The sequence below is a fragment of the Triturus cristatus genome, chromosome 8 (genome assembly GCF_964204655.1).
Source record: "Triturus cristatus chromosome 8, aTriCri1.1, whole genome shotgun sequence".
Taxonomy (NCBI): domain Eukaryota; kingdom Metazoa; phylum Chordata; class Amphibia; order Caudata; family Salamandridae; genus Triturus; species Triturus cristatus.
In genome coordinates, this window is record NC_140591.1 from 1,528,112,457 (window position 1) to 1,528,132,438 (window position 19,982).

Sequence of the window (19,982 nt, forward strand, 5' to 3'; positions counted from 1 at the left end):
ACAGAAATAAAAGGCATTATTTACAATGTCAATAGCTCAAACTTGCGTAAATGCGTGACCTATTGCATTGCAAATGCTTGTTATTCCCTGCCTCCATTTATTTCGATCAGAGTGTGTGGCAGTAGCAGAGGTTGACCATGTGTGGTGCTTCATTTACCTCAAAGCTTGGCTGGAGATATATGAATAATGAATTCTAAGCCCAATACGTCCTAGGCTATTCCCCCAAATGAATAGCTTGTGATGTTTCTGCATTTATCCCCCTTTCCAATCCGAATTGAATCACGATGGTATGTTCATTAGCATAATGCATAATTGTTTCTAGCTGTGCAGCTCTCGTATCGCTGGCAATCTAGCCGGGTCGCCAGAAACTGGTTTTCAATTCGCTGCGGGTTCATTCACAGATAAGGAGCTTTAACTTTTCAAGATCGACAGAAGAAAGAAAGAGGACCGAACATAACCGCTGCCCTGTATTCCCAGCGAAACTCTGAAAACGTGGCCAGTACTTACTGGGACAGAAGAGGGAGGGGGAAGCGTTTCCCGGTTTTATCTTCCACCCCTGCATTGCTGGATTCGGTCATGTTTGTTTTTTGGAAGTAGTAGCTCCTGGACCGTATAAAGAGATGCTTCGAAGCGCGAGCCTCTTGCCAGGGCAGTGTAAAGGTCACGGCAGAGTGGAAGAAGGAGTAATTTAACTTTGGAAAGCAGCGAGGTAGTGCTTGTCTTGCAGCGTTACGAAGGGTTGCCTCCGAGGTACGCCGTCCGAGTTGTCTCCGAGCCATCTGGCTTGCGTTGACGCTCAGACTCCTCCCCTCTGTCCCGAGCTTTCACCGCGTCCTTTCACTTTGAAAGAGGCGTCTGTAGTACTCTGTGCAGCGTGAGCACTCAATACAGACGTCGACTATCCGCCGCGGAGCCTGGCCGCTGTGAGTACCTTACTTAAAACAAGCAGCCCGCTGCGTACAGACGTGTACCTCTTGTCTGGTGTCCGTACAAAGTTTCTCTGTGTTTGTTTTACGCTTAGCTCTTACAACCAATTGTTGTGAACTCAGATCCGACCCTCAAAGACTATCTTTTACGTTGCGATTTTCCTGTAGTTCGTGTTGCTCCTGCTCGCTTCTGGTGTCTTCGGAAAGGACAGCGCCTGCCTGCAGCTGCCGGCGATTCATAAACCTGTTTATTATACATCATTGCGCGCAGGCCTGGCCTTGCAGCCCTGCTCGCTTAATAGCAACGCTGAAAACAAGGTGCCTAGGTTTCCGAGTACATCTCTAGTGAGATTTACCACACCTTCCCATCCGCTCATGAAGTATGGATGTGAAGCAACATTTACCACACTATCTCTAGTAAATCCTGCACTATTAGCCTACAACTTCACCAACGTGTCTGGTCATATAAGCATCTGTTCAGACTCAATGTATGTATCTGGCTAGAGATCTGTCTGTCCATCCATCCATCCATCCATCCATCCATCTGTCTATTCTTACCTGCCCATGCGTTCGTCTATCCCTCTTTCGTGTGTATGTTATTTCCATGCTGCTGTCCTAGCCTAAAGGCAGAGAAGCCCTGTACAGGGTCAGTCAAACACAGGCGTGAAGTGATAGCTGGTTTGTGGACAGCTCATTCGTAGGGGTGTATTGCTCTTTAAAGAGGTGCGTCTTCAACTCTTTCCTAAATTGGCGCAGCAGTTGTGGGACAGCCCGTGGCATAGCCAGAGTGTCATAGTGCAAAGAAGGAAATGGGTCCCCTGGGCTGATTGAACTGTGAAAGACAGTAGTAATCTGGGTTCAGATGGCCCCTCAGGCCTCTAGGCACCAATGGAAGCTACGCCCCTGGGGGCAGGCCTGGTGGGTGGGGCATAATGATGGAAAAAGCCTGCTGCCTTGTTTTTAATTTTTACACTTTTTAGTCTGTAGTCTGATGGTGTCCTAGCTGCGGGTGTGCGCTGCCCTATACACATACCCATCACCAATAGCATGTATCCAGTGGCGGCTCCTCGTGGGAGTGCTGCGGGGCGGTGGGGCAGGGGAGGGGCATGGTGGGGGTTGGTAAACTCCAGCTTACGGACGCACGGAGTTAAGTAAAGAAAGAAAGAAAACGAATTACATTGCACACCTGCAACGCCAATCGGCGATGCAGCGCGCGCAATGTAATTTGTTTTAGTTATCCGGAGATCTGGTGACCAGAAGTGGAAACCCGAACCAGCCCATTCACGATTGGCAAGCTGTTGGTTCAGCTTCAATCATGGATGTCGTACTGATTAGGTGGAGCAAGGCAGCGCATGTGCTGTCTCTTCGAGACCTGCTGTAAACACTCTACTGGAGTGTAATGTGGCAATATGGGCTGCTTCTTGCAATTGGCTAATTCTTTTGGTTGCATTTTGTTTCCTTGCTCCTTATTTGTTCCCACTCCCATACATCATTTCCGGTTTCATCCAAGGAGCACTGGCTAATTACTGTTCACTTACTCTCGTAAGTGTTATTTGGGGACTACTTGTTCTTCTTTTGCAGGGCAGCATGCTGTGTTTGGACTCTAACAAAGGTGGCTGCGCAAATTTCCTTTTGTTGTGCACGGCTCGCCCAACTCTATTTTTACAACATTGTTTGTGTCTTTTTTTACCAGTGCAGTAGTAGCAATGGCGCTCGCGTGATATTTTCAAAATGCGCGGCTTGACCGACTTGCACCTTTTTGTTTTTTTAAAACATTATTGTTTGGCAGTGCGGCACGCTTTAAACAATAACTGCAGCGTGCCTTTCTTTTCCAAATGCCCGTCTCGCCCTAGTTGCACCTCTGCTCGATGAGAAGATTAACCATATCACAGACGTGCTCTGACGATCCTTCCCGTGGTGCGATCGTCTTGTACTGTCCTGCCATTTCCCTTGCACCAAACTATGAATTAATACTGTAGGGTGCAACGGTAACTTTTGCACTTTACTGCTGAAGATGAAATTAGCACGAACAGAGAGCATATTTCACTAAACTAGGAGGAGGGCGTATGCGATTAAGACAGACACGAGTGCACTTTTATACTATTTTATTTCAAGTCCTGTCAATCCTTCAATATCTGAACACTTGTGCATTGCCTCAGAATAGATTGCACAAGGTAACTGAACGCATTATCTGCAGGTGCCATGCAGCCTGGGGCTCACATTCTGGTAAGGCCGGAGGAGCGCCTTTAGTAATACAGCAGAGAGCCAAGCAATGGGAATAGTGCCGTTCTCTAATTCAAGGAGGTGGTCTAGTGGCTGTATTGGTCTTCGGAATACATGATTGAGTTCTGGCTTCTTCCGAATATTGATTTGTAAGATTCAACACAGATGGGGTTAACATCATTCCAGGGGCGTAACACAGGCCCCCGCGTTGCGGGGGGGCCCCGTGCTCCAGGGGCCCCCTCCGCAAAGCAAGAAAGCACTGCACACATCACTGGGCCTGGGATGTGATTATATGTTGGTTAGGTTACGTAACTTACGCTTGTCTCGCCGTCGTTGCACCTCGTGTAAGGTGGTCATTGTCATTCACATTGCGCAATTAAAAGTGCGCACAAGGACGAGGAAGACATGCCATCAATCCGAGACGGGTGAGAAGGTGTGGTGGCTGTGGCCTTAATTTAATTATTGCTAGCCCCTGGCTAGCTTTGCCTGGTCTTCTGGCACCCGCTCGTGCCTTTCACTGAAGCTGCAGGCCAGGCTTCCGGTGAGTCTCAGAGGGTGGAGTGGGCTCTGGGCTGGGCAGCATACTGGACATCACATGCTTCATGGGGCAGGCCATAAAACGTAATGTAGGCCCTGCAGCACCGTGTTCCTGCCTCTCTGTGATGTGAGGGGCCCAAATGGGATCTCCAGGCACACAGACGTGCACCTCTTCGAAAAGGCTTTGAAGCGCGCATGCACGCTAGGCACTATGCAGTCCCAAATTCGGCGCTGCATATGTTCAACATGTTGAGGGCCACGGCCACCAGGGACCTCAACAACAATCTTCTCTCTGACCCGGACCTTGAGAAGTGCATGACTTTATCTGAGCAATGGGGTTTCACCTACCTTGTCTTGGGGAACCCATCTTGCAGGGCCACGCAGGTACCTAGATTCGGGGGTTTCTCGGATGATAAGAGTGCTGCTGACGCTGTTGTCTCTCTCTTCCTCATGCCAAACATGCTGCTCTCCTGGGGCTGCCTGTCTGCTGATGTCTCTCCTACGGAGTTTCCTCAGGCTGACGCACTGTGGGGCATATTTACAAGCTGGCGATAAAAATTTATCGCCGCTTTTGCGGCCGTTTTCGGCCGAAAAGCGGCGATAATTTTATCGCCTGATTAGCAAGGCCACGCTAACACGTGAAACCTTGCTTTAGCGTGGGGATTCCTAACGCCCAGCTTTGCATCTCTAATGAGTTGCAAAGTGGGCGTTCCTGACCTAACATGACAGGAGAAATGTCGCTAAGTGACATTTCTCCTATCATCAAGCCCCACGCTATGAAGCATAGCCACAGGAAAAGTAGCGATAACCTCTGTCATCGCTACTTTCCTTACGCCTGCTTCAGGACTGACTAAGCCATGATATCCTATGGAAGGTGGATATCATGGCTAAGTTTGTGAGTCCCTATCAGCAAGCTAACGCCACACTACGTGAGATTATCGCTGGGTTTCCAGCGATAATCACACGTTAGGCAGTTAGCGCTAGGATTTTTATCGCTGAGGAGATGAGCGTTGCTAATAGCACGCTATCTCAGCGATAAAAATCCACGTTACCCGGTGATAATTATCCTCATGCTAAGAGCGCTGAGCGATAATTATCGCCGGTTGTTGCTGATATGCCCCTGTGTTCTCTCTTGCTCTAGACTATTTACTGGTCAGGGCTTTGCTGCCCCAGTGTCTCCAAGTGCATGTCTTGACTGTCTCTTTAAGACTTTGTATGTTTCGGTGTCCTTGTCTCTTTGTCCCTTTCCCCCCGAGGTGTCTTCCGCCAGTGGTTGTACTTGGGATGAACTCTCTGTCACAATGTATGTCTCTCTCCACTCTGGTGCCTCTGTGCCTCTCGCTTGTCTGTCTCTCTCTCTCTCTCTCTCCACCCTCGGTGTGACAGCGTGCCTTCTCGCCCTCAATCTTTTCTTTTATTTATCTCTACTCTCAGATTGTCTTTTTATCTATTTCTTTTCTGTGTCCAGCTCTTCTTCATGTTACTCTTGGCTTCGGCTGCCTCTCTGCTGCGGCTCACCCCCCTTATCTATTCTCCTCTGTACCTCTTTCTCATGTGGGCTTCTCGCACTCCCCCACTGTATCGGTCATTCCTGTCTGACTATGCTAGGCCCCTGTGTCTCCTCCCCCCTGCTGTCTCTCCTATTCCTCTGTTCCTCCTCTCTCCGTGCAGCCGCTCCTCTGTGCCTGTCTCTCTTCTGTGCCTGTCTGCCTCTCCTCCGTGCCTGTCTCTCCTTAGTTCTGCTCCTCACACTGTTACCTCCTGTTACCCTGCATGTTTCGAGTGCAGCACGCAGCACCCCGCTCGCTTCCTCATTCCGCCGACAGAGCTTACCAGAAAGGTGCGGAGGAGAGGGTGTCTCAAGAACTTGTACGACATCAGCGTTCTCTCTATTTCTCACACTTCCATCTTCCTGCCTTTCCTCCTTTCCCTCCCTCTTCACCTCTCCTTTCTTTCCTCTTCCTTTTCCACCTCCTTCTGTTTCTTTATTTTTCTGTTTATTTCATTCGTTTTTGTTGTTTCCTACTCCTATTACTTTTGCTTGTGTTTCTTTCTCTTCATCCCCCTATTTCGTTCTTCGTTCTTCTCTATTTCTTCCTATCACATCTATCTTCCTTCTTCCCTTTCCCTTCCCTTCATTTGTGTAGCACACTTTCACAATTTCTTTCTTTTTTCCTTGCTCTGTGTTGGGGCTTCCTTTGTGTAGCGGTCGCACTCTATAAGCAGCATTCCACTCGTTTGATGATAGTGAGGTGCACTATGAGTTCAGTTTTAAAGAGGTGAGGGAGTTGGCTACTTAGTACAGCTAGAGTGTGTACAAACGCAGCAGAGCAAAGAGGCTGAAAGGTTCAAGCCTGGATGTGGTGCCACGCAGCTTGGGAGTGGACAGCACGTGGCGGGCAGCGCAGTGTATCTTGCATGCGGGTATGCAGCGAGAGCGTGTGATCAGGTAAATAGGCCACACTTGCATCAGTAGTCGTTTGCAGACAAACACCGGGCATTGTGTATGAAGGAGGAGATGAAACATTGTTTGGGGGGGTCACAGAGGGTTTGATGGGCAAAGCTGAGGTCCTTGTCCAGTAAGGCAAGAGCATATCATGGAAGGCTGGAAAGGAGCTTTAACAGGGAAGGGAGGGAGTGAGTAGGACTGGGGCAAGGAAAAGTATACTCAGGATAATGAAAAGTGCCAGGGCATTACTGCTTTGTTACACTTCTTCTCTCAGTTATAGGATTTGAGGGTATAACAAACAAAAGAGGCATGGTTGAACAAATAAAAAAAGAAATTGATGCTGCACCCATACATTTACCCTGAAAAATAAATGAAATATATTAATGTATTCACTGCTTCAAAGACTGAAGCAACCAACATAGCCACAATATTTAACACATGCAGTCTGTAAACTGAAATTCTCAGGGCCACTGCCCAACAAGTAGCCATATGCCCAAAATAGAAGGAGAGAAAGGAATACGTGACAACTCATAAGAGGTTAAAATTGCATTACATACTCAATCACTAAAGGGAGCCACTGAAGGTTTATATCATTTTCTTACTGAACCAAAAGTCATAAAAATGATCTGATGAACGAAGTTCAGAAGTTCTCTGAAGGTAAATGCATACAGCTCTGTCCACATCTAGAGAGTGCAGAGGAATCTCCCCAGGTAAAGAAGTGGAAGGATATAGATAAGGACGAATAATTTATTTTGAATGAAAGCAGGAGAGAGACGTAAGACAAGGACCACAGGAAAGAAAAGAAGAAAAAAATGTATGGCACCAATTTCCTTTATTCTCCTTGCCAAAGCGATGGCCTCCAGAAAAACTACCATAGCAGAAATGATATTAAAAGAGGCCTCTTTTAAGGGCTCAAATGGGCCAGCTGGAAAGCCTTTGCAACTAATGGAAGATCTCAGGGAGGAACCAAAAAATCATATCTTAGGTCTTTGAAAGAAAACACCATTTTGCTCCACTGTACGGATTTCATCATAATTTATAAAAGAGACAAAATCTCCATCATTCCCACCCAGATGATAACCAGGTTGAGAAGGCCGTTCATTTGGAATAAGACCAGGACCATGCAGATGCAACTGATCTTGGAAATGCGGATCAATGACAGCGTTCAGTCTTTTCAATCATCAGCCTCAAAATATTTGTTAACTGGACTAGAGTAGCAGGAGATGAAGGGAAAGCAGACCAATGCTATAGCTCTCTCCTGTTATGCCTGTGTCATCTCTGTGAGTGAGACAGGCTTTCTTTCTTGATTCGCATGTTGCTGTTTTGAGAAACGCTTTCTAATGGAAGGGAGAGCGATTTCATAGCGCACAAGAGATACTTTTAGCACAAAATATGCTTAGTGAAACTACTAACCATGTAAAACGTAGCTTCTTCTTAAATAAAGAAAGCTCCTATGAAAAGTGTGTGCTAACACTACTGGGATACAGCACAAAACTGGCCCAGAAGCATCAGTTACAACCCTCTTCATCTAGAGATCCACTCAACGAGATCAGCCAAGCAAGGCTCCATAACAATTTTCCAAATTTTACACAGACAGGGAAAAATAAAGTTTTTATTTTAAACTCTCCCCACCATGCTGCTTGGTATGCATTTTGCAGTACAATTACGGTTTCATGGCGTCATCAGGGCAAAGAGGAGAAGTGACATGCAGGAATCCATCAGCTGCTCGCCTAACAAGACTTATGCCTTAATCATAAAGAAGATGGAAGCAGAGCAGCCTCCTCTTTAATTCATTCTCTTTGAATAAGTCCTCCAAACCTCACTGAACTAAATAATAAGACAAACATCATCTTACCTGTCAACCGCAGGCGCCATACAAGCCTGTGCCATGCTACAGCTCTGTCTTATCCCTCCCCTGGAGGCGTGGAGCAAAAATCTTTCAGATTTTTAGTTAAAGATTTTAGAAGTCAGTCCTTAGAGATTTGCACCCTTCAAATCTTAGGACTGAGAAGAGGACGTCTTATGAAGTGATAATTCTAAGATTACTAGCAAAGGGGTATGCGTAGAACCAAGTGAACCCAGTGGCCTTACAAAAGCCCCCGCAGCATCTGCAGTGAGAGGGCTCCAGGGCACCCTTCAGCATTGGCAGGTCCCAGGCCTGAGAGCTCTGGACTGGGTCCGGAGCCTGGGGGCCCCCCTGCATGTACTTTGCAGGGGGGCCCCCTGAAGTTTTGTTACGCCACTGCATCATTCCTTGTGACTGGGACAGCTTGTTTAGACTGTACAAGGGGAGGAAAGAGGGCTTCTCTGGGGGCACACCTTAACCCAAGGGCAAGGCGTGCTGAAGTGTGCCCAGTCTGTGCCAGTCTCCACTTTGACACCCTGCATCTCTACCTGCGGCCGTCCGGGGTTTGGTGCTGGCGGCTCCCTGGGGGTGCCTTTACCACTGCTCCCTAAGTGGTTGTTAATTGGCTGGGAATGGGTAGCTGCACCCTGCTTCCGCCGCAGGCCTAGATGTTTGTCCTGCGCACTTTGCCTGCTCTGTCTACTTTGCAGGCATAAAGTTAATCCCTGGGGGCATCTGGACAGCGATGTTTGAAGTCCCGTACAAGGAAATCTTTGTCATATTTGTCATATTTTCATTGGTTATGCTGGAAACAGTAATATTGTAAACTCTATAAAGGGTTGTACTGTTCATTGACAGCGGTCTCTGAGTGTACCCAGACCATGTTTCCTTTCCTCATGAGATTCTCTTGTGAAGTGACTTCTATGGACTTGCTGATTCTGTTTCTTTAGGATTCCAGCTTGCTGTGGACTTTTGAAGCACTATACAACAAATTATATTAAATACGTGCCCCAGGTCGCATGTTCTTCTGGGCTGATCTAGTTTCTAGATTGATACTCAACAAAGTAAATGCATTCAACGGTGTGATTCCAAGAAGGAAAACCTGTGCCATGCAGAATCGAACTGAGCGCCCGAACTATGGAGCTTCTCATAATAACGGGGAAATCTTGTAGACTTGCAGCCTTTTGTGCCTCTCACGGACCTTCTATCTTTCGTGCTCTTCGATGTACCCTCATTTTACCTATTGTTCTGTTCCTTTTGTTTCATTTCTGTCCATTCTTCATTGACCCAGCATCCACTCTTCTTTTTTCCTTCCTTTTATTCTCCTTCACCCCATGTCTGTGTTCTTCTGTCATGCTCTTTTATTACCACCTCGCCCACCATCTTTATATCCCCCTTACCTTAAAGAGGGGACTTTGGCCCAACTGTAGTTCCCCATACAACTCTTGCATTCCAGTAGTCCTGCCTAGCTGCTGACATGAGGTACGAAGATAACGAGGGTTCAGTGGTAGTAGAAATAATCTAGGTTGAGCCAAGGGCCATTTCTGCCCAGACAGCTGTGTATCTAGTACTTTCAAACTTTGAAATTGTAACCCCCGCCTACTCTCATCCCTGTAATGTTTGTGTATGCACCCACGCAAATTCACACTCTACATAGTTCCACTAAAGTTAATTCTATTTTATTACTATGCACATAATTCAAAATCATATCATACCACACATTCCCACACCACACAATTACAAAACAGATCTCAAACTTGCACTTCCACGAACCCGATCATCTCTCCACCACACACCCGCTGCCCCATCTCTCCCTCACTCTGCCACTACCTCCTCTCATCTGACAATTCCCCTACCCCCTCTCATCCCTCCCTTACACTCCTAGCCTCCTCTCTATACTACCTGGTCAAACGTATTACCTTCCTCTATCACCTCCGCTGTACAAAATTCCATCTCTTGCCCTCCCCCCCCCCACCCAGGGTTGCCCCTCGTACTCATCTCTCTCGTGTACACTCACACCTCTCTCGCTCGCTCATGCACTCTTTTCGCCACTCTATTAGTTCAATTCAGGTCTTCAAGCACAATTTCCTTCCTGTGCCCTATCAACATTTCCATCCCTCAAACCCACACTCTCCTCCTTCTTAAGTTCTCTTCGACATACACAGGCGCTCCCTATTTATGCCTATCTGGCCTGCTCTCCCCCCTTTGTTCTCTTTTTCTCACACACTTTCTGCTCCTCTATCTAGACTTTATTCCCCACTTCGTGCACAAACTACCTATTCCTCTCTATCTTTCTTTCCATCTATTCAGCTCACACCTATCTATTCACCATATTGCATAATTCCAAAACACAAATACACCACACTATTTTGCAACTAACCGTTCCAGTTCAACCCACATAATTCCTCTCCAAACCATATACATCTAATCCCCTACAAAACACAAAGATAAAACACATTGGTATTTACAATGCCAGTAACTCTAACTCTTGCACATGCAAGACCTATTGCATTGCAAATGCTTGTTTTTCCTTTGTGGTCTTACACAGTGTGGCTTCCCCTGTGGCAGCAAAATGGAATAGGCTCTCAGTGGATTTTAACAAAAGACCCCTACCTTCTGAGTAGCCCTTTTTGTCATAGATCTCTTGCCCAAGACTTTGACTGCTTTATTAGAGGTTGAAATGATAAGCTGCAAATATTCGGTCTCGACTAAACCTTGGGGACTTTTACATCCGAACCTTCAAAAGAGTCTAAAAGAAAGTCTTATGTGCACCACTGAGTATCTTTTTTAGGTCTCGCCTGATCCAGCGCTTGCGCTGATCTGGCCGAGACATTTTGTATACAGGCTTTTCAAAGTGCTGCTGTGGCCTAAAGCTTCAGTGCACGTGAACGTGCACGCGCGCAGCGCCATGTGTCTTTCCTCCGTATCACTTTCACTTTCGCGGCCGCAGCCGCCTTGCCAAAGCTTGTTTAGTCTGCCTCTGGCTGTACACAGAATGCATTAAATATAGATGGTGAACATTTTGTTTCTATATGGGTCACTGAAATTATATTGCTGCCAGCCGCATTTCCTAATTAATTTGGCAAATGGTAGAAAGTGAAAAAGACGCCATTTTAATTATAATAAAATTGCCCTTATAGCAAGATCGGATTTCAAAATGTACGCTTGTCACATTGACGTTTTTTTTAAAAACGACGCGGCGCAGATATTCAATTTACACCAGTTCAATGGTTATTTCACATTAAAGTGAAAACCTCCAAATTTGCAGGGCCTTTCACTCCCGCATCTCCGAAGATACAGAAAAGGAATTTCGCAAATTAGCATATTGTCCGTTCGTTAAAAATGGGAACAGTTGGTGAGGGTGGTGGAGTGGGAAGACACATTGATGCTTGCAAATCATGGCTGCAGTGGTGACGTTACATGTCTTTTTGAATAAATCATAAGTATAACGTTAGTATAACAGCTAAGTAAGGCCATTATCCCTGTCTCATAATTAAATCATGGCTGCAGTGGTGACGTTACATGTCTTTTTGAATAAATCATAGTATAACATTAGTATAACAGCTAAGTAAGGCCATTATCCCTGTCTCATAATTAAAAACCATCAGGTATAAAGGCGTGCTGCTATTAGCAGACCATCCACCTGTGTTTGATGATATCACTTGTCAATCAGTGCTCATAGCATGTTAAATACTCACAAGTATTAGTTGCAATCAATGCAAACCCCCTTTCAAGTTGTAGCGTGTGCATTCCAAAAGTATAGAATGTCTCCTTGCATTAATGATGGGTCAGATTGACCTGAATGTGGACTGCACGCGCAGCTCAACGCAACAATAGGCTCGGGTTGCAGGCAAGCATTGTTTGGTGACGTGACATGTCTTACCTTTCTGCTCTGTGGCATAAACACGTGATAACATAACATAGTATAACATGACATGGTATAACATAACAAAAGATAGTATAACATAACAAAACATACCAAACCATAACTTAACAAAACAACACAACACAACACAGGACAGCACAACACAACCTAGCCTAACACAACATAACACAGCCTAGCCTAACACAACATAATACAGCCTAGCCTAACCTAACCCAACATAACATAGCCTAGCCTAACACAACATAACATAACAAATTATAGCATAGCATAACAAAACAAAACCTAGCATAGCATAACAAAACATAGCATAACACAACAAAACATAGCATAGCAAAGCACAATATAGCATAGCATAACAAAACACGACAAAACATAGCATAACAAAAAACAACAAAACATAGCATAACAAAGCATAGCATAGCATAACAAAACATACCATAGCATAATAAAACACAACTTTCAAGTTGTAGCGCGTGCATTCCAAAAGTATCGAATGTCTCCTTGCATTAATGATGGCTTAGATTGACCCGAATGCGGACTGCACGTGCAGCTCAATGCGACAATAGGCTTGGGTTGCAGGCAAGCATTGTGTGGTGATGTGACATGTCTTACCATTCTGCTCTGTGGCATAAACACTTGATAACAAAATATAGTATAACATAACAAAACATAACAAACCATAACCTAACAAAACAAAACAAAAACATAACAAAACAAAACACAGCACAGCACAACACAACAAAACCTAGCCCAACACAACATAACACAGCCTAGCCTAACACAACATAACACAGCCTAGCATAACCTAATACAACATAACGTAGCCTAGCCGAACACAACATAACAAAACAAAACATAGCGTAGCATAACAAAACATAGCATAACACATCAAAACAAAACATAGCATAGCAAAGCACAACAAAGCATAGCATAGCATAACAAAATATAGCATTGCATAACAAAGCATAGCATAACACAGCAGAACAAAACATAGCATAGAGTAACAAAACACAACAAAACATAGCATAGCATAACAAAATATAGCATAGCATAACAAAACAAAGCATAGCATAACATAACAAAGCATAGCATAGCAAAACAAAACATAGCATAGCATAACCAAATAAAGCATAGCATAACAAAAAATAGCAAAGCATAGCATAGCAAAACAAAACATAGCATGGCATAACAAAACATAGCATAGCATAGCATACCATAATACAACACAACATAGCATCACAAAACATAGCATAGCATAACATAACAAAACAAAGATTAGCATAACAAAACACAACATAACATAGCATAGCAAAACATAGCATAGCATAACAAAACATAACAGAACATTGCATAGCATAGCAAAACAAAACATAGCATAGCATGACAAAACATAGCGTAACACAGCATAACATAACAAAACACAAAAAACATAGCATAACAAAACAAAACATAGCATAGCAAAACACAACAAAACATAGCATAGCATAACAGCATAGCATAGCATAGCAAAACAAAACATAGCATAGCATAACAAAACATATCATAGCATAACAAAACACGAGCAAAACAGCATAGCATAACAAAACACAGCAAAACATAACAAACAAAGCATAGCATAACACAACACAACAAAACATAGCATAGCATAACAAAATATAGCATAGCATAACACAAAGCATAGCATAGCAAAACACAACAAAACATAGTATAGCATAACAAAACATAGCGTAACACAGCATAACATAACAAAACACAAAAAACATAGCATAGCATAGCATAGCATAACAAAACAAAACCTAGCATAGCCAAAGACAACAAGACATAGCATAGCATAACAAAGCATAGCATAGCAAAACAAAACATAGCATAGCATAACAAAACATATCATAGCATAACCAAACACGAACAAAACAGTATAGTATAACAAAACATAGCGTAGCATAACAAAACACAACAAAACATAGTATAACAAAACATAGCATAGCAAAAAAAACATAGCATAGCATAGCATAACAAAACAAAACATAGCACAGCATAACAAAACATAGCATAGCATAACAAAACACGACAAAACATAGCATAGCATAGCATAACAAAACATATCATAGCATAACAAAACAAAGCATAGCATCACAAAGCATAGCATAACAAAACAAAACATAGCATAGCATAACTAAACATAGCATATCATAGCATAACAAAGCATAGCATAGCAAAACAAAACATAGCTTAGCATAACAAAACATAGCATAGCATAACAAAACACAACAAAAAATAGCATAGCATAACAAAACAAAACATAGCATAGCATAACAAAACAAAGCATAGCATAGCATAACAAAACATGACAAAACATAGCATAGCATCACAAAACATAGCATAGTATAACAAAACAAAGCATAGCATAGCAAAACACACCAAAACATAGCATAGCATAACAAAACCAAACATAGCATAGCAAAACATAGCATAGCATAAGAAAACATAGCGTAACACAGCATAACATAACGAAACTCAACAAAACATAGCATAGCATAACAAAACATAGCATAGCATAACAAAACATAGCATAGCAAAACACAACAAAACATGGCATAGCATAACAAAACACAACAAAACAGAGTACAGCATAGCATAACAAAACACAACACAACATAGCATAGTATAACAAAACAAAACAAAACATAGCATAGCATAAAAAACACAACAAAACATAGCATAGCAGAACAAAGCATAGCATAGCAAAACAAAACATAGCAAAGCATAACAAATCACAGCATAGCATAACAAAACATAGCATAGCCTAACAAAACACAACAAAATATAGCATAGCATAACAAAACGTAGCGTAACACAGCATAACATAACAAAACACAAAAAACATAGCATAGCATAACAAAACAAAACCTAGCATAGCAAAAGACAACAAGACATAGCATAGCATAACAAAGCATAGCATAGCAAAACAAAACATAGCATAGCATAACAAAACATATCATAGCATAACCAAACACGAACAAAACAGTATAGTATAACAAAACATAGCGTAGCATAACAAAACACAACAAAACATAGTATAACAAAACATAGCATAGCAAAAAAAACATAGCATAGCATAGCATAACAAAACAAAACATAGCACAGCATAACAAAACATAGCATAGCATAACAAAACACGACAAAACATAGCATAGCATAGCATAACAAAACATATCATAGCATAACAAAACAAAGCATAGCATCACAAAGCATAGCATAACAAAACAAAACATAGCATAGCATAACTAAACATAGCATATCATAGCATAACAAAGCATAGCATAGCAAAACAAAACATAGCTTAGCATAACAAAACATAGCATAGCATAACAAAACACAACAAAAAATAGCATAGCATAACAAAACAAAACATAGCATAGCATAACAAAGCATAGCATAGCATAACAAAACATGACAAAACATAGCATAGCATCACAAAACATAGCATAGTATAACAAAACAAAGCATAGCATAGCAAAACACACCAAAACATAGCATAGCATAACAAAACCAAACATAGCATAGCAAAACATAGCATAGCATAAGAAAACATAGCGTGACACAGCATAACATAACGAAACTCAACAAAACATAGCATAGCATAACAAAACATAGCATAACAAAACATAGCATAGCATAACAAAACATAGCATAGCAAAACACAACAAAACATGGCATAGCATAACAAAACACAACAAAACAGAGTATAGCATAGCATAACAAAACACAACAAAACATAGCATAGTATAACAAAACAAAACAAAACATAGCATAGCATCAAAAAAACAACACAACATAGCATAGCAGAACAAAGCATAGCATAGCAAAACAAAACATAGCAAAGCATAACAAATCATAGCATAGCATAACAAAACATAGCATAGCCTAACAAAACACAACAAAATATAGCATAGCATAACAAAACGTAGCGTAACACAGCATAACATAACAAAACACAAAAAACATAGCATAACAAAACAAAACATAGCATAGCAAAACACAACAAAACATAGCATAGCATAACAAAGCATAGCATAGCAAAACAAAACATAGCATAGCATAACAAAACATATCATAGCATAACAAAACACGAACAAAACAGCATAGCATAACAAAACATAGCAAAGCATAACAAAACAAAGCATAGCATAGCATAACACAACACAACATAGCATAGCATAACAAAATATAGCATAGCATAACACAAAGCATAGCATAGCAAAACACAACAAAACATAGTATAGCATGACAAAACATAGCGTAGCATAACAAAACACAACAAAACATAGTATAACAAAACATAGCATAGCAAAAAAAACATAGCAAAGCATAGCATAACAAAGCATAGCATAGCATAACAAAACATAGCATAGCATAACAAAACACAACAAAACATAGCATAGCATAACAAAACATATAGCATAACAAAACAAAGCATAGCATCACATAGCATAACAAAACAAAACATAGCATAGCATAACTAAACATAGCATATCATAGCATAACAAAGCATAGCATAGCAAAACAAAACATAGCTTAGCATAACAAAACATAGCATAGCATAACAAAACACAACAAAAAATAGCATAGCATAACAAAACATGACAAAACATAGCATAGCATCACAAAACATAGCATAGTATAACAAAACAAAGCATAGCATAGCAAAACACACCAAAACATAGCATAGCATAACATAGCATAACAAAACCAAACATAGCATAGCAAAACAAAACCTAGCATAGCAAAACATAGCATAGCATAAGAAGACATAGCGTAACACAACATAACATAACAAAACACAACAAAACATAGCATAGCATAACAAAACATAGCATAGCAAAACACAACAAAACATGGCATAGCATAACAAAACACAACAAAACAGAGTATAGCATAGCATAACAAAACACAACAAAACATAGCATAGTATAACAAAACAAAACAAAACAAAACATAGCATAGCATAACAAAACATAGCATAGCAGAACAAAGCATAGCATAGCAGAACAAAGCATAGCATAGCAAAACAAAACATAGCAAAGCATAACAAAACATAGCATAGCATAGCATAACAAAACATAGCATAGCAGAACAAAACATAGCATAGCAGAACAACACACAGCAAAACATAGCAAAGCATAACGAAACAAAGCATAGCATAGCATAACAAAACACAACACAACACAACAAAACATAGCATAGCATAACAAAACATAGCATAACAAAACACAACAAAACATAGCATAACAAAACATAGCATAGCAAAAAATAACATAGCAAAGCATAGCATAACAAACCATAGCATAGCATAACAAAACAAAACATAGCACAGCATAACAAAACATAGCATAGCATAGCAAAACACGACAAAACGTAGGCCTGAGACATGTTTTAAATGGCTACTTTAATTGGTGGCACAATGAGTGCAGCGGGCCCACTGGTAGCATTTAATTTACAGACCCTGTGCTCAGATACTACCATGTACTAGGTACTTACAAGTAAATTAAATGCACCAATCAGGTGTAGGACACTTTTTCCAATTCTTTATTCAGTGAACACAAACAGTTTTGTACTGGTTAGCAGTGGCAAAGTGCACAAAGTCTTAATTCCAACAAAAACTAATTGACAGAACAGGAGGGGTGAAGGCAAAAAGGTTGGATAAGACCACGCCATGGATGTCTGCTAATAACATAATATTACAATCACCTGTCCAAATTTAAAAAAAAAATATGCTAGCTAATCTCGCTTGCAGGTCTGAAGTTAGGGAAGCAAAAAAGCATTTTTACGTCACTCCACTTTGGAAAAATGCTAGAAATATCCACTACTGTTTTTTACAAAGTTTAGTGCACATAAATATTTAAAAGTTGACAATGTATTTCTAACAGCAATACTCTGTTCTATAGTACTATTATTTCGCCACCATTTTCTCTTTGAATTCCTACATCACTTTATAGATGGTTCCTGCTGCTAAACTTGTTTTCATATCCCCAGGGCCGGACTGGCCGTAGCGGGCACCCAGGAATCCCCTGGGGCAGGGGCCGGGCCGTTTTTAGGTCTCGCCTGAGCCAGCGCTTTTGCGCTGCTCTCGCGAGAGCTTTTGTAAAAGGGGGATCTGGAAGTGCAAACTAGTGCTTTTCAGGCCTCCAAATAGAGTGCATGTGCGCCGGGCGCAAGCAGCATTTGGCAGCCTGAAAAGCACTGCCTGATCACTTTCGCGGCTGATTTGATGTCCTCAGTGAGCCGCGCGGCCACTGAGGACATCAAAGCGGCCGCGAAAGTGCACACCATTAGCCACCCCCTTCCTGCTTGTTTACTTTTGCCACCATTTCTTGCAACACAGGTGAGGAAAAAAGCATTTTCATTTGACTTTCGATGTCCCTCGTCAGTGCTTGTTTTAATTTGCTTTCACTACGTTCTTTAACTTTATTCTGCCGCACTTGCACCTTTCTGTTGTGCACTCGGCACCCAAACATTGTTTTTTTATTTAAATTAACAACCCAGCACGCTATTTAAATTAATAACACCGTGCACTCGACAATGGCGCCTGGCCCTGCAGCTCCTCCCACCCCCGGGTGCTACGCTTTACAAGTACAATTAAACATTTTAGTATTTTGCTTTGACTTTAATACTGCGCACTCGCACCTTTCTTGTTGTGCACCTAAAAGTAGTCTTTTTATTTATTTAAATTAACACGGCGCATGCTCAACAATGGTGCCTGCCGCCCGCAGCCTGCCTCCGTCCCCTCTCGCCCCCTCTCGCCCCCAGGCACCAAACTTTAGGTTACATTTTCAGTATTAAAAAAAACTCTGCTCCCGAAGAGTTTGAGATCAAGGAGAAAGCCAATAGTAAAGGTGTGTTGGTTTTCTTTGTAATCGTTCCAAACTAGACGAGATCTCTATTTAATGGTAGTTCAGCTGGGCTTACGTAGCAGCCTGCAAAGTCTGCTTGTATCATGCTAATATCATGTTATAATATTGTGAAAATAGCTTAACTGGTTAAATACTTGCTACGGATGGCTGTGGTTAAACTCTGCTCACAGGTCAAAATCATAATGACCCAGAACGTTTAAGTGTTTTCTGCACAGCATCACTTGTTGTATAGCGCGGACTTTACCCGAAGGTGTCAGAGCGCTTCACAACAGGAACAGCAGTGTTACATGAAGAGAAAATTACAAGTGGGCATGTTACAAAAGTGTTGATCGTTAAAACAGCCTGTTTAGAATATAAAGTTAAATAGTAGATTAGTTCATGCTCCTGGGGCGAATTGTTTTTTTGTGCATTGATCTTTTTGCGTACTCCGCTTTGTTTTTACATCCAGGACTACCAGTACGCGAATTCTTTTTTAAAATAAACTGGTTAGGATTAGCTAGTTGCGCTTGGAATAGCGAAGGGTGAACGATATATTACTAGATAATCTGCTCACTGATGTCGCATTCATTGGCAATACCATGTTATCCTTTGATTAGTATTGGACTGGCGTTTTGGTCAAACGTGTACTGCAGGTTGAAAGGGTGGTGTAGGCGGGGCCGGGTCACAGCGCAGCGCGCGCGGTTGTAGTCAAACCAGAATTTGATTTGCAACTGCCTACCTCCTCCCACCATCGGGCTCCTTTTAATCATATGGCCAAGCCAACACAGAGAACCATCAGTTCTCCCCGCGCTGTGGTGCACTGCACCGCCGCTAAATCTCCCATTATTACATTGATCCTTAACTACTGTCAACTTGAAACTTATTCACAATACAACTCGGAGCATACTATATCGTTTTCCAATCCCCGGGGCATGCAGGTGAAGTACACTATTCAGGAGCTGTAGTCAGAGCTTTAAGTGGGATGAAAAAACTGGGGGGGGCGGTTCTCAAAGGGGCGTGGCTCAGAAACCCCTACGCCCTAAAATCTGTGCTTGGCATAGTGTGCCGCCCGACCTGTATTTTGCTGTTTCTGTCATTGCATTCAGATATGACACAAGTAACATCAAACCTACAAAAAGTCACGACTATTGACTTGGTTGTTGCATAAGAAAAATTAAGCTGCAAGTATGGCTGGTACATAATATAGAACAAGCATTTGCAATGC

At 42.2% G+C, this 19,982-nt stretch overlaps 1 protein-coding gene across 2 annotated transcripts in view; it reads left to right on the forward strand.

Moving 5' to 3' along the window:
- The first annotated feature begins 809 nt into the window (after positions 1 to 809).
- Positions 810 to 19,982, forward strand: part of LOC146806066 (solute carrier organic anion transporter family member 2B1-like) — a 456,740-nt gene continuing 437,567 nt past the window's right edge. Inside the window, exon 1 of one of the 2 annotated variants that reach the window (XM_085623369.1) lies at positions 810 to 923. The gene's annotated coding sequence lies outside the window, so the exon portion shown is untranslated. The remainder of the gene's footprint in view (positions 924 to 19,982) is intronic. The other variant, XM_085623367.1, reaches the window with a different exon arrangement.